This window comes from Rhinopithecus bieti, unplaced genomic scaffold (genome assembly GCF_001698545.2).
Source record: "Rhinopithecus bieti isolate Rb0 unplaced genomic scaffold, ASM169854v2 scaffold_32422, whole genome shotgun sequence".
Taxonomy (NCBI): domain Eukaryota; kingdom Metazoa; phylum Chordata; class Mammalia; order Primates; family Cercopithecidae; genus Rhinopithecus; species Rhinopithecus bieti.
The window spans coordinates 2,772,918-2,788,316 of NW_016814631.1; the positions used below are offsets into that span (position 1 = coordinate 2,772,918).

The 15,399-nt window shown below is 38.5% G+C and overlaps 1 protein-coding gene and 1 pseudogene across 7 annotated transcripts in view; both read right to left on the reverse strand.

Annotated features, from left to right (window-relative positions):
- The window catches only part of STAU2 (staufen double-stranded RNA binding protein 2), a 344,502-nt gene that overhangs the window by 90,606 nt on the left and 238,497 nt on the right, over window positions 1-15,399 (reverse strand). The gene's annotated exons all lie outside the window — the stretch shown is intronic.
- LOC108515022 (chromatin accessibility complex protein 1 pseudogene) lies at window positions 1,208-11,296 on the reverse strand (annotated as a pseudogene).

Below are 15,399 nucleotides of genomic sequence, written 5' to 3' on the forward strand. Positions count from 1 at the left end.
TTTTTTGAGACAGAGTTTCGCTCTTGTTGCCCAGACTGGAGAGCAATGGCATGATCTCGGCTCATGGCAACCTCCGCCTCCCGGGTTCAAGCGATTCTCCTGCCGCAGCCTCCCGAATAGCTGGGATTACAGGCATGCGCCACCACGCCCGGCTAATTTTGTATTTTTTAAAATAGAGATGGGGTTTCTCCAGGTTGGTCAGGCTGGTCTCGAACTTCCAACCTCAGGTGATCCGCCCACCTCAGCCTCCCAAAGTGCTGGGATTACAGGTGTAAGCCACCATGCCCAGCTGGAAAGTATATTTCCTTACAGTAAAAAAAAATAATAACTGGAAAAATAGTCAACTTTGTACAAATAGTACAATTTAAATGTAACACACTACCTATAAACTATATATTTAGCTAAAACTAAATATAGTTGTTTACAAGAACTAATTTCAAAATATACATATGTGGATGTATGGATGTATTAGTCCGTTCTCACGCTGCTAATAAAGACACACCCGAGACTGGGTAATTTATAAAGGAAACAGGTTTAACTGGCTCACAGTTCAGCATGATTGGGGAGGCCTCAGGAAACTTACAACCATGGCGGAAGAGGAAACAAACACATGCTTCTTCACATAGCAGCACCAAGGAGAAGAATGAGTGCCCAGTGAAGGGGGAAGCCCCTAATAAATCCATTAGATCTCCTGAGAACTCACTCACATCATGAGAACAGGATGGGGGAAACTGTACCCATGATTCGGTTATCTCCACTTGGTCCCTCCCACAACATGTGGGGATTATAGGAACTACAATTAAAGATGAGGTTTTAGTGCCAAGCCATATCAATGGATTTACACAACTGATATTTAGAAGCTCTTCAAATCTATTTGTAAATTTAATAGCTAATTAGAATCATCCCTGCCTTGCAGTTTGGAGCTGCAGCAGGTCAACTGGCAGTGCCTGCCTGGGTGGGCAATGTTCTTGGTGACCACTAAATGCAGTGTGGACTCATCAAAGAGAGGCTGCTCTCTGGGTTCTTTCCTCTTTGGCTACTTATGGTGTCGGTGCATGAGATACTCTATCTCATCCTTGAAGGGAAACAACCTACTGGACATCTGAAAAAGTGAGGAAACTAAATATGCAGTGTTGTGCTTACTTCTAAGCAATGGAGCTAATCCAGAAGTGTCCACACCAGGGTGATAAAGCACTTCTCTTTTGGTTTAGTGTTCACCCTCATCATCATCACTTTCACCGTCATAGTCATTCTACCCCTCCTCCTCATCTTCATCTTCCCTCCTTTCCTCTTTAAGAACTTTCAGGTATTTACTAGTGAAAACCTTCTTTGGCAATAATATACCTTCAAGAAACTGAAAAATTTCTGATTCCTCTGCTGTATTTGCTAATTTACTGTTAGTGCTTTCTTTTTTCCACTGCCATGACTATAGGAATAGGTGGTTAGAGACTTAACAAAGAATTGTGTGGCCTTGACCAGGAGCACCTCCAGGTTGATGCACAACACCGTGGGGGAGCTCTTCATGATGACCGGATGTGGGACAGAGACAGCAAGAGGAACTGCTGCTCCCTGCACTTGTCTTTGCCCACAACCACGTCCCCCACTTTTCCAACCCTCCCGTGTGGGTGGCAGCTGGTGCCCCACCATGAGGTGGCTCTCAATTTTCATTTTCTTAATAATGTTGTTAATGTACAAAAGTTTTAAATTTTGGTAAAGTCCGATTTAGCAATTTCTTCTTTTATGGACCATGATTTTGGTGTCGTATCTAAGAACTCTTCGCCTAACCCAAGATCATGAACATTTCTCCTATGGTTCTTTGAGAAGTTTTACAGTTTTCGGTTTTACATTTAAGTCTATTACCTATTTTGAGTTAATTTTTGCACATGGTATGAGGTAAGGCTCCAAATTCATCTTTTTCATATGAATATTTTATTTTCCCAGTACCCTCTGTTGAAAATATTATTCTTTCCTGATTAAATTTCCTTGGCACTTTTATTGAAAATTGATCAAAAAAATATAAAAGTTCATTTCTGGTCTCTCAATTCTGTTTCATTGATCTACATGTCTATCCTTAATGCCGCTAAGTAGAGTACTGTAGTTTCACAGTAAAACTTAAAATTCAGTAGTATAAATGTTTCAATTGTGTTCTTCCTTTTCAAAACTGTTTTAGCGATTCTGGTCTCTTTGCATTTCCATATACACTTTAGGATCAGCTTGTCAATTTCTATCCCCAAAAGCCTGCTGGGATTTTGATAGGGATTGTATTAAATCTATAGGTCAATTTAAGAGAAAGTGCCAACTTAACACTAAAGGTTCATCTAATCCATGAACATTGAATACTTCTCATTTGTTTTAGATCTTTAATTTCTTTTAGCAATGTTTTATAGTTTTCCATGTGCAAGTCCTGCACCTCTGTGTTTAAACTGATTCTTAAGTATTTTATTTTTTTTGATGCTATTGTGAATGAAATGGTCTTAATTTCATTTTTGGATTTTTTTTTCCCAGTATATACAAATACAACAAATTTTTGTATATTCATCTGTAAATTATATCCTGTAACTGAACTTGTTTATTAGTTCTAATAGAGTGTGTGTGTGTATGTGTGTGGGGGGTGGGTATTTCTCAGGATTTTCTACATACAGGATCACATCATCTGGAAATAAAGAACATTTTGCTTCTTCCTTCCAAAACTACCTGCTGATCTATTCTGAAGTCCATGGGTGTGGGTTCTTCTGCCATCTTGAATCTGTTATTGAGTTACTCTAGTGATAATTTTTCATTTTGGTTATTGTACTTTTCAACTCCAGAATTTCCATTTGACTTTTTAAATAATTTATCCTGAGATTCTTTATTTGTTGAGCCATTGTTGTTATACTTTCCTGTAATCCTGGTTTTCTTTAATTCCTCGAATATATTTTAGCTGCTTTGAAGTATCTGTCTGCATAGTACATCTGAGCCCACTCAGAAACACTCAGTTTCCACTTCCACTCACTGCTTTTTCCCCCTAAGTATTGGTCACCCTTTTCTTTATTTAAATACCTTGTAATTTTTTAAGCTTGAATTTTAGGTACAATATTGTACTAACTCTGGATTTTTATGTTCTTCCCTCAGGATTGTTGTTCTTGCTGTGGTTTTATTAACTTGCCTAAACTAAATCTGTGGAATCCATCTCCTTCAGAGTGCATGGCTGTTTGTCTCTCTATTTAATTTTTTAAAACTTATTTTGTTTTATTTTAAGCCTCATTTCTTAGGGGTCACTCCCATGTCTACACAGCTTAGTGGTCAGCCAGTAATTAGTCAGTGGTTATGCTCAAATACCCCAAGCGAGTAAAGCTTTTATCCTGTGCCCATGGGTCTGTGGTTGGGCTGGGGGAGCCCATTACAAACTCAGGCAGTTTTCAAGTCTGCCCTGGCATTTACTTTCTGCCAGGCCTTTTTGCATCTTCTCTGCATATGTGCAGATTTCACAGTCATCCAGGGTGTATAGGTAGCTTGAGTCCTCTCTGATATCTCCTGCTTGTGTTTGAAGTGTTTCAGTGAGTTTATCAAGGCTCCCTATCACTGTGCCATTTTCCCAAATCTCCCTGATAAATTTCTGGCTAGTCTGCTGATATACTGTTGGCCCCAACTAAGAATGTAACCTCAGGCTCACTGAGTAGCTAGCTAGCCTTTGTTTCTTACCAAGATGTCTACTGTTACTCATAACGTTGGTGGGCACAGGGCTTTCACGTTCCATTTCATATCAAGGAAGGGCACTCCATCAGTGAAGCTGATGGTTTTCATGGCCTTCTTTACGCTTGTAGAACTATTGTGCTGAGTCTGCAGATGGGGGATGGGAGCACCCCCAGGCAGAAACACCACAAAATCGTAATTAACTTACTTGGAGCACTATAGTTTGTCTATGAATAAATGCTTCTCAATTTGTTGAGTGTCTTTTATCAATTTCCAGAGTCCTAAAGTTGCTGTTTTTGACAATTTTGTCTAGCTCTATTGTTTTTTGGAAAGGGAATTTGTTCAGCTCTCACTCTGTTCTTTGGATAGTCTACCTTTAGAACTATCAAGAGCTTTTTTTCACTCTTTCATACTCAGCTGGTCATCAAGGCCTGCTGATTTTTTCTCTGCAATATCTCTTTGGGAGAGATGCTGCTTTCCTTGCCATTTTCAGAGTCACACCCATCAAGGTGATCAGTATCCATTCCCAAATTCCTATGATAGAAGCCTTCCTCCTCATCACACTCAGTTCTGCATCTGGCTGCTAGATTGATCTTACAGACACCAGCATAATCACATCCCTTGTTCCTGAATGAAGAATGGTTCTTTGTTGCAAAGAACATAAATTTCATACTGCTCAGCCTACCTTTCAAGAATGTATTCACCTGCCTTGATCTCATGTACAATCATTTATGTCTGGAGCTCCCACCAAGTTGAATTTTCTATCCCCACATATTCTTTGTCAACTTCCATTTTTCTACCTTTTCTCATGCTGTTTCCCCTATGTGGAATGTCCTTATAATCTGCCTTTCAATTTTTGGTCCATTAACTCCTAAAAGAGGCTTAATCAGATTAATTCTTCTGTTTTTGATCATTCCTATACTCCATAGCTCTTCAGTGTGTATATGTAGATTCAATATGTAGATTTTTAAAACATTTCTGGCACAAAATCATATTGGTTTGCAATTGGTCCTCAATTGTTTTCTGTATATGTTTTATTTCTTCTCTAACATTTTTTTTCCTTTTTAAGGATTTATTTTTTAGAACAGTTTTAGATTCACAGCAAAACTGAGTACAAGTTACAGAGACTTCTTATATAATCCTTGTCTCTAGCTTTTAATTATATTCAATTTAGGACTTTCTTTATTTACAAAATAGAAGATACTTCTTAGCATCTAGTACAGTGGTGGACATGCAGCTGGTGGTTAAAACATGACTGTTGAGTGAATAAAATGTTTCTTGATCCTCATCGAAAATTCTAAAAAATCTTTGAAAATGAACAATTTTGGATTTTTTTTTTTCCTGAAGACCTTAACTCTTACATATACTTCTGAAAGCAGCAGTAGTATTAAAAATATTTAATAGTGTGCCATGAAAACTGAAAACAAAACTGGACAAGAAAACAGAGTTCTGAAAACTGCTGGGCCAAATAACAACCTATTAGTTCCTAGACCATGGGGAAGTCCCAGAGGTCCCTGACATGAGGCCATGATGGCAGGGGGTGAAGAATGAGATAGCAGCTATTTGCCATGCGGAATGGAAGTATTTAAACATTTTAACAATTGGCACAGCAGTATCAGGGGACAGCCTGAATGTCGGTTCTACCAGCAAGTAGACTGATACTCTCTGGATTTCATAATGGCTATAGAATATCTATAAAGTGGAATTCTGTCAACCTTCAGCAGTTTTGGATTTGGAGAGAAATATGAGAATAAGTCCCTGAAATGTAAAGTGCAGACAAGAATAGTCAGAAGCCAGAGTCAAGGATCAGTTAAACAGTGCAAGATCATAGAGTACAAAAGTACCATAGGCAAGACAAACCAACAGTGGAGACCCTACGTAAGTAACCAGAAGTCAGAGTTCAAATTAAGTAGGTGGAACAAGTCAAACAGATAGTAAGGAAATTATAGGTGAGAATCCCAGCAAACAGTTGTCTAGGAAGCAGAAATGCATGGATAAGGAGACTCTGACCTCAAGGCAACCTTCTCCCTGTGCTGAAAAAATTTCTTTTTTTTTTTTTTTTTTTTTTTTTTTTGAGACAGGGTCTCACTCTGTCGCCCAGGCTGGAATGCAACGGTGGCTCACTGCAATCTCTACCTTCCAGGTCTTCAGCATATCTGTCTTTTAGAGTAAGACATTTAAGTGTGGGTCTTGATAGGGCACTGACTTCTTTTTTTTTGGAAACAGGGTCTCGCTCTGTCACCCAGGTTGGAGTGCAGTGATGTGATCATGACTCATTGAAGCCTCAAACTCCCAGGCTCAAGGGATCCTACCACCTCAGCCTCCTGAGTAGCTGTGACTGTACATACACACCACCACGCCCAACTAATTTTTTTGGTATTTTCTGTAGAGATGGGGTTTTGCCATGTTGCCCAGGTTAGCTGCGAACTACTGGGCTCAAGCAATCTGCCCGCCTTGGCCTCCCAAAGTGCTGGGGTTACAGGCACAAGCCACCACGCCTGACCTAGAGCAATGACTCTTCTTACCAAACAGTAGAAACCCTGACCTAGGTTTGCTGGTAGCATTATCACTGTTTCATCTGTGAAGGGTAACAGAAGACTTTTTTTTATCACTACTTTGCCCTTAAAATTTAATTTCACATATGTTAAATATTTGGGGGTTTAAAAATACCTTCCAACTTCTTCCATCAGAGGATGCAAAAGAGAAGCCAATTAACTAAAGGGTATTTAAAAAAATATGTAATCTAAAAAGGCATTCAGTGCCAACGTAGAAACAAAGAGAGCAGGCCAAATAACTATTAGCAATGAAAGAATAATACTGAAAACTTTGAAAAATAACCAGTAACTGATTTGTCTAAAAAGGAATTTTGGACATGGGGAGAGGCATGACTTAATTGAAGGTGTATTGCTAAGGGAGAGAAGGTTACCGCTTTTCAGTTTTAAATAGTGTAATAAATCATACACAACACCATAATTTAAGTTTATGAGGAAGGTAATACTCTTTAGGTTGTAAAAGTGACCTCCAGTGGCCAATAACGCTCTCAAATCCGTGGCCTAGGGAACTATATTCCATTGATCGTCACTTTAAAAAAGTCTATATAGGCAACAGTTTTCCACTATAACTTTCACATCTATTTAGCCAATTATATACATATGGTATTTATTGGTTTAATAATGTATCTGGTTTGATTCATTAGTAGTGAACTGTTAACAGAAAGGTTTTTAGAATATTTCCCCAAAGATCTTCAAATCAATATCAAACATAGAGGCATACAGAATAATAGGAATAGTAAATTCCTACCTCAATATTTTTAATTTAGAGGGGACACTAAGAATTAGAATACTGAATTTAAAATGAAGAAACTGGGCAGGCATGATGGCTCATGCCTGTAATCTCATCACTTTGGGCGCTTGAGGTGGAAGGATCAATTGAGCACAGGAACTCAAGACCAGACTGGGTAACTAAGAAAAGGAAAAAAAAAAAAGAAAAGAAATGAGCTTACTAGGTGTGCTGGCGAGTGCCTGTAGTCCCAGCAACTCAGGAGGCTGAAGTGGCAGGATTGCTTGTGCTCAGGAGTTTGAGGTTATAGTGAGCTATGATTGTGCCACTTGCACTCCACCCTGGGCAACAGAATGAGTTGCCCAGGGTGGTCTTAAATAAATAAATAAATAAATAAATAAATAAATAAATAAATAAATAAAATTAAAATGAAGGAACTACTGATAAGGAGCATATACACAGGTCCAAAACCGAACAAAACTTACTAGAAAATCTAGAAAACACTTTGGGTTCTATTTATACTTTGTCTCCTATGAGATCATTAACATAAAATTATCTCCAGAGATAACCTGTTATGGAATACCAAGCTACAGATAAACTGAGGCACAGATTAAATAACCACATTTTTAGTCTTTTTTAGTGTGAAAAGTTAGGTTTTTTTAATTCTAAAATGTCACACTTTTTGCCGATTAAAATAGCTGTTATTCATCATTTCAGGAAAAAAAAAAAGTGGAAGACGGAAAGCAGTAAGTTCGTGGGTTTTGACTCTAGTCCAAAATTATTTTATAGCTCAAATTAATAAGTCACTTGTGTGCACAATATCATTGGATATATGCAACCTCTCAGAAATGTGGTCATGCTGTTCTAAGCATATATGAAATTATAAGTCAGTTATACAATACACAATATTCAGTCTTCCCACTAGCTTCCCTATAACTCACTGTTGGTTCTGGAAACTGCTTATACATCTGAAATGAAGAAAGTGAAAGATCACTATGGAAATAGCAGAATATTCTTCATTACTTAAAAAAAAGTTCAGCTCAGAAGTGTTTCTAAATGGAATTTCAGCAAGGAGAGAAAAGTAACCTTTGCCATAGGCAAACATTCTTTTAACGCTCTGATAAATACTGATGAAGACAGACTTATTTATTATTCCTTCAGAAAATAAAATTGGTTTCCACTGTTGAGTAAATAAATTCAAAATTCACAGTCAAATCTAATTGTGCTATAAAATGGGCATTATTTCCAGAAAACTGGCTTCTTTCCAAAAGAGAATAGACTCTGAATAACCACGTTTAAGGCAATATTTGATACAAAATTCAGAAGGTGAATGCTTAAGGCTTCTTCCTTCTAATCCTAGGATTGAACTGGCAAACTTTTCCTGTAAAAAGAGATAGTAAATATTTTAGGACTTGCAGGCAATAAGGTCTCTGTCGTAACTACTCATATCTGTCGTCACAGTGTGAAAGTGGCCATAGGCAATACCAAAATAATGGTTGTGGTTGTGTCCCAGTAAAGCTGTATTTAGAGGCACTAAAATTCAAATTCTGTATAATTTTCACATGTCACGAAATATTATTTTTCTTGTGATATTTTTCAGTCATTTCAAAATGTAAAAGCCATTCTTAGTTCAGGTCGTGGGCTGAATCTGACTCACAGCCCATAGTTTACTGACTCTTGTTTTCATCCAGAGTCTATCTATTTTTAGTCTATTATTTAGATAGAATAATATCTATCCTGTGGTGAGAAGCTCCTGGTGACTTTTCCTGCTGTAATTTTTTTTGAAGATATGATTAAATTCCTTAACTATAAAATACAATTTGTGTAAAAGGAAAATTGTATATAATAAAGTTAAATGTTGGCAGAAGACATTTTAGTTCTAAAATCAAGGGACAAGTTTCGGAAGGAGGACACATTTTGAAATAAAAAAAAAAATCAACAAATACGAAAGCACTTTACCAAAGCAAACATTAAAGTTGATGTTCCTTTGTCACATATCTGTCTTAGCACTCTAATTCATAAAAAGTAAACAAAAATCAAGTTATATTTTGAATTTTGGCAGCTCCAGGACCTCCTGGAAGTTGCCAGCGGCAGTGATTAGACCCAATCTTTCCACACCTCACAGCACTCAGCACTGCTGACGTACACAGCAAGCAAAGCCGCTGAAGTTCAAAACCTGCACTGAATCTATCTCAAACAAAGAATGCCAGGACCCACTGCAGTGACCCCTAGGATGATGACATGGAATCTCTTATTATGCAATGTCACTTAAGTATGTCTTTCATATTAATAAAAAACTTTGTCTTGGTAAATTCTTGCTCAAACCTATGATGTCTCTTTAGATTCTGAGGAATGCAGTCATGAATGACATTATTCGGTGAATAGTGACTTGTACACTACATTGCTAGAATAAGGAGGCTGACCCTGGTACTTGAAGAAAGTAATTTAGGACACCATGAAAAATGTACTCATATGCATAATAGGTTAGAACAATGAAAAGTTATAAACAGAGAAAAGAACTAATGGAGATATATGATGGATTCCTAAGGCCAATTACATGTATTTAGAGTACATGAATACACCAAAATCAAGCTCTGGGATTCTTTCACAAAAAAATGTCCTTATAGGGCCACCACTGGAAAAAGCTTACTAGGCCATACATTCTATTTCTCTCACTAATTTTAAACGAATTCTACCAAATCTAAGTCATTCTAATTTTCTTAGAAATTCAATTACTCCCATCCTATAAGCATATATCAAGTACCTCTTAAGTGCAAGAGCAGAAACACTGAGAATACTGAGGTAAGTAAGACTCTGCCCTGGATCTCAAGGAGATCACTGCCCAGTGGGGTAGATCAACATGAAGAGATCTTGGGAGACAGTCTGATAAGCGTAACAATGGATAATGTACAACGTACAGACAGAGCACAAAGGAAGCATAGGTTTAACTCTCTCTTGGTTTTGGGAAGGCCTATTGACTGGAGTGACATCTTGGTTGAATCTGACAGAACAATTAAAATTCCCCTGTGAGCAAGGAGAGAATGGGCCAGGCAGAGGGAACACACACGCAAAGGTACAGATAACAAGAGCATGAAATGTGGTAACTCAGGACTGCTAGAGCATAAAGCGTGGGTATAAGTTAAGTACAGGGTGAATGGTAAAAGATGAGATTGGAGACACAGGCAAAGAACCAAATCACAATCTCTTGAGATTTCATCCTATAGACTTGTGCATCCAACACCCATGTGGCTACCGAGCACCTGAAATGTAATAGTTTTAAATCAGATGTATTAGAAGTATAAAATACATACCAGATTTCAAGTATGAAAGAATAGTATCTCAATAATCTTAAAAGTTATCGATTATATGTTGAGATGATATTTCAGATATATTGGGTTAAATAAAACATATCACCACAATTAATTTAAACTGTTTCTTTTGGCTTTTTTTTTTTTTTTTTTTTTGAGGCGGAGTCTCGCTCTGTCGCCCGGGCTGGAGTGCAGTGGCCGGATCTCAGCTCACTGCAAGCTCCGCCTCCCGGATTTACGCCATTCTCCTGCCTCAGCCTCCCGAGTAGCTGGGACTACAGGTGCCCGCCACCTCGCCCTGCTAGTTTTTTGTATTTTTTTAGTAGAGACGAGGTTTCACCGTGTCAGCCAGGATGGTCTCGATCTCCTGACCTCGTGATCCGCCCGTCTTGGCCTCCCAAAGTGCTGGGATTACAGGCTTGAGCCACCACGCCCGGCCTTCTTTGGACTTTTTAAAATGCAGCTACTAGAAAATTTAAAATTACGTATGTGACACTTGATCCCTTTTGTAGTAGTCCTTGTGGTTGATTCCTCAACAACTACTTCACCCCAAGCATTTAAACCAGAAGCGGTTACTTCTCCTGCCAGCAACTGGTGTAGAAATGGGCACATGACCAACCCAACCCAGGCTTATAAATTGAGGGAAAGATAGCTGGAGGGGTTCCTAGTACAGATGTCTTTGCCCAGGACACAAGAAGATCAGCTCTCTCCTTCTGGATGTGGTTATACTGCACACAACACAGAGAACTCCTGTGGTCATCTTTCTGAGTCAGAGGATGTAGTGGAGGATGGCAGAGCTAAGAAATGGGAATAACCTGAGAACTTGCTGACATCATTGAGCTGCTTTATCACAAACCCTGGAGCTCACCCTTCCTTTGAACTTCCTGTTATGTGAGATAATGAGGTTCGTTATTATTTAAGCCAGTATGAGTCAGGTTTCCTGTTACTTGTAGCCAAAAGCATCCTGGCTGATACGCTCCATTAGACCATAATTACCTCAAGGGCAAGGGAGTACAGATACTATCACTTAAGACCATCTCGTACTGCAAAAGTTCTGTACATAGTCTACAATCAATATATTATTGTCGTGATAATATATGTTGGGGTAACACGTGGGAAAGCTTTCGTTTTCTTATTTCTAAAATACCATTAGGCGTAAGACATTACAGCCTAATTACTCAGGCGAGGAGACTTTTAATTAATCAGAGAATAAACTACAAGCAGAACTTAATCAAAAATAGAATACCCATTAGATTTGTAAATTGTTACACTTCATAAATGTCCTTTCATCAAGAGGCCTGACTAGAATCCTAGTCAAAGCATACACATTCGAAACAATTCAGCTTAATTTTACTAATCTGGACATAAACCCTTAAAGGTGATTTAGCAAATATACAACTGCTAGAGTTTATACCTCATTATTCTGAGAATTAAGCAAAACAATGTATGGAGAGCCTAGCACAATAGCTAGCATATGGTTCTTGCTTATTTTCCCTTGTAGAATTGGATTTTTATTCCAAATACAAATGGTTCCCAACTTACAATGATTCAACTTATGATTTTTTGACTTTAAAATGGTGATACACATTCAGAAGGAACTGTATTTCCAATTTTGAACTTTTCCTGGGTTAGTAATATGCACACTGTACTCTCTTGAGATTCTGGGTGGCAGCAGCAAACTGCAGCTTCCAGTCAGCCACTTGATAATGCGGAAAAACAACTAATGAGGTAGGCTAGGCTAAACGATGCTGTTCAGTAGGTTAGGTGCACTAAATGCATTTTCTACTTATAGTATTTTCAATTTAGATGGGTTGAAGAGCATTTGTAATGTATGAAATATGCAGTCATTTACTCTATGTGGTAATCTTGCTTTTATTGACTAGAAGTCAGATGACAGTAAATACTAATATACATATGTTAAACTTCATTGACTAGTTAATGGTTGGTTAGGTGGTTGATTTACTAATTCATTCTTTCATTTATATAAAGCAAGTAAGTTCAAGATCTAACCTCAACACAATAAGGTAGGCAGCAATAAAACTATCAACTAGAAATTAGAAGCTAGAGTGTTTTTACTAAGCTACATCTACTTACCCAATCTTTGTGAGATTTGGTGATATTGACAATGCAATCAGAATGAAGATGAATAAAAAGAAAACGACGACAGGGAAGGAAGTTTATGACTTTGGGGCTGTAACTAGAAGGTGACTAATGTAATTAAAGGAGACAGGAAAAGATAGTAACATCCAAAAGTGATGAGGAAACATGTAGAAAGGGTGTCACGACAGAGTCAAGAATAATACTTGGTGAGTTACGTCAAGCTAGGAGATTACAAAACCCTCTTGAACTATTACTAAGAATGTCCCTTTTAATAACATACACTAACCAATACAACCAACCTCCAAATAGGATATACTGAAAAATATTGAGCAAAACCCTCACCAGCTCAATCTTAAAAAATAAATGACAAGTTCGAAATTTCATAAGACAATTGGCTTAGCAAGGACTAAGACTGTAAATCAGTGACCTTTGTATGCGCTAGTGTCTAAAGGAGTATTCCTATACACAGTTGATCACAGTTAGCTCATGTTTGCTGAGAAATCTGTATCTGAAAATTTAAGCTATGTTTTTATTCTGGACAATTAAACTAATTTGAGTGTGAATTTCTAATATCATATTTGTTGTGAATAAGGTAAACAAATGTCAAAACATTCTCTCCAAGACACCACGGGGACCTCCAAGCAAACCCAGCCTGAATGCCCACTGTCTGGATGAGAATTCAGGGTTCCAGGACAGGAAACTATGGCCTACAGACGTCTCCCCTAAAGTCAGACAGGAGTGGGCTTAGACCACTTTTTGAAGACTGATAATTACTTTAAGAAGTCTGGGCCGGGTGTGGTGGCTCACGCCTGTAATCCCAGCACTTTGAGGGGCTGAGGTGGGTGGATCATGAGGTCAGGTGTCCGAGACCAGCCTGCCCAACATGGTGAAACCCCTTCTCTACTAAAAATACAAAAATTAGCTGGGCGTGGTGGCATGCGCCTGTAATCCCAGCTACTCAGCAGGCTGAGGCAGGAGAATCACTTGAACCCAGGAAGCGGAGGATGCAGTGAGCCAAGACAACGTCACTGCACTCTAGCCTGGGCGACAAAGCGAGACTTCATCTCAAAAAAAAGAGTCTGAAGCAGGCCTTAACTAATCACTGGCAGTTGGAGAAGCTCTAAACCAGGCTATGGGTTAAATTTAGTTCATTCCAAGGTGGAGCCAACACACCAAGAGAGCACAGGAGAGGCAAAAGGATGGCATCCTTCACATTTCCTCGGACTCAAGACTGCATGAGTAGGTGATAAAGCAATGAATCTGGCTGTTTTTTTTTTTTTAAACATTAGGTTTAATCAAGTATTATCTATATACAGTAAAATTTACCCTTTTTAGAGTGTAGTTCTGTGAGTTTGACAAATGCATACTGTCATGTTTCTACCACCACAATCAAGATGTAACACATTTCCATCACCTCCAAAAATTCCCTCATGATACTTTGTAGTTAATTCCCCTCCATACCCCCAGCCCCTGCAACCACTCATCTGTTTTCTATCTCTATAGTTTTGATTTTTCCAGAAGGTCATATAAATGGAATCTATAGTATGTAGCCTTTGGAGTGGTTTCTTTCACCAACCATCATGTAACTGACAACAAGGTCAGGGAGACTGGGACAGAACTGATGAACAGGAAAGTGGTAGGAATTGAATGTAGAGAAGTGGAGGGGGCCAAATCATATAGGAGTTTGCATGTCATAGAAAAATTTTTTGCATTTAATAGGAGGTGTGATGGGAAGCCATTGGAAGGTTTTGTGTAGCTGAGTAATGTAATCAGATTAATTTTTCACACCTATAATCCCAGCACTTTGGGAGGCTGAGGTGGGAGGATTGCCTGAGCCCAGGAGACGGAGGCTACAATAAGTTGTGATTGTGCCACTGCACTCCAGCCTGGGTGACACAGCAAGACTATGTCTCAAAATAATATGTGAAAGAGAGACCACAGTGGAACAAAGGTAGAAAAAATGAGGCTAGTTTAGAGGCTACTGCAGTCATCGGGGTTAAAAATGATAGTGACTTAAGCTAGAATGGTAAAATTGGAGGTGGTGAAAAGCGGTCAGGTCAGAGACATAATTTAGAGGAAGAGATACTGGGACAATATGTAGCATGTGAGGGGGACTAGGGGTTCAAGGAAAACTCCAAGGATGGTCTGAGCAACAAGGTAATGATGGTAACATTCACTGGGACAGAGGAAAGGACAGAAGAGGTAGGAGCACGCATGGCAGGGGGAGGCAGGGAACAAAGTGTTCTATAAATTTGGACATCACCAGCATATAGATGGTATTGAATCTTTCCCCTGATCATTTTGCATATCCATATCAACTTCTGATAGAGAAATTTCACTTAACAGTCTCTGTCCTGTTACCCTTTAATACAGCAAATGAATGCACAAGGTAATATATTCAATTTCCACTTCACGAAGCTCCTACAGTTACATTTCTAAACAATAAGAAGATAAGCTATAAAGGTTCAAGTCTAGAGAGTTCTTCCATTTCTTGCCTTCGTTTTCCACACAGGTAAGAACAACCTGAGTTTCCTAAGAAGGACCACTTCCAAATGTCACATATACTTTTTTTCTCAGAATACCAATTCTGTTTGGTCAACTGCATTGGGCCAAATGGATTATGATTAGAAACTTTTAAAAAAATGATTATGATTTTTCTTGCTTTAAAATGTTTCCCTGTTTACTAGCATTTACAAATTAATGGGTGAAAAAGCATTTAGTGGTCCAAGTTTTCCACCTTATGAGATCAAGTTGATGCTGCTATGGTGAAGGAGTACATTTTCCTTAGACCCTCAGGTTGGGGAGAGGGTAATGGCAACATAATGCAGAAAAGCCAGAGGGCATGAAGTGGGGGTTTACTTTGTGTCTCCTTTCTCCAGGGAGCCCAATTATCCAAGAACAAGAGAGGAGCAGTGATCACACCACCTACTTTCCACCTCCTAGGCCACTACAATAGTGTTTGATGTACAGGATGATTATTCCTGTCCGTCATTTATTTCAGTCATTTATTCATCTACCAATTTGACCATCATCAATACAT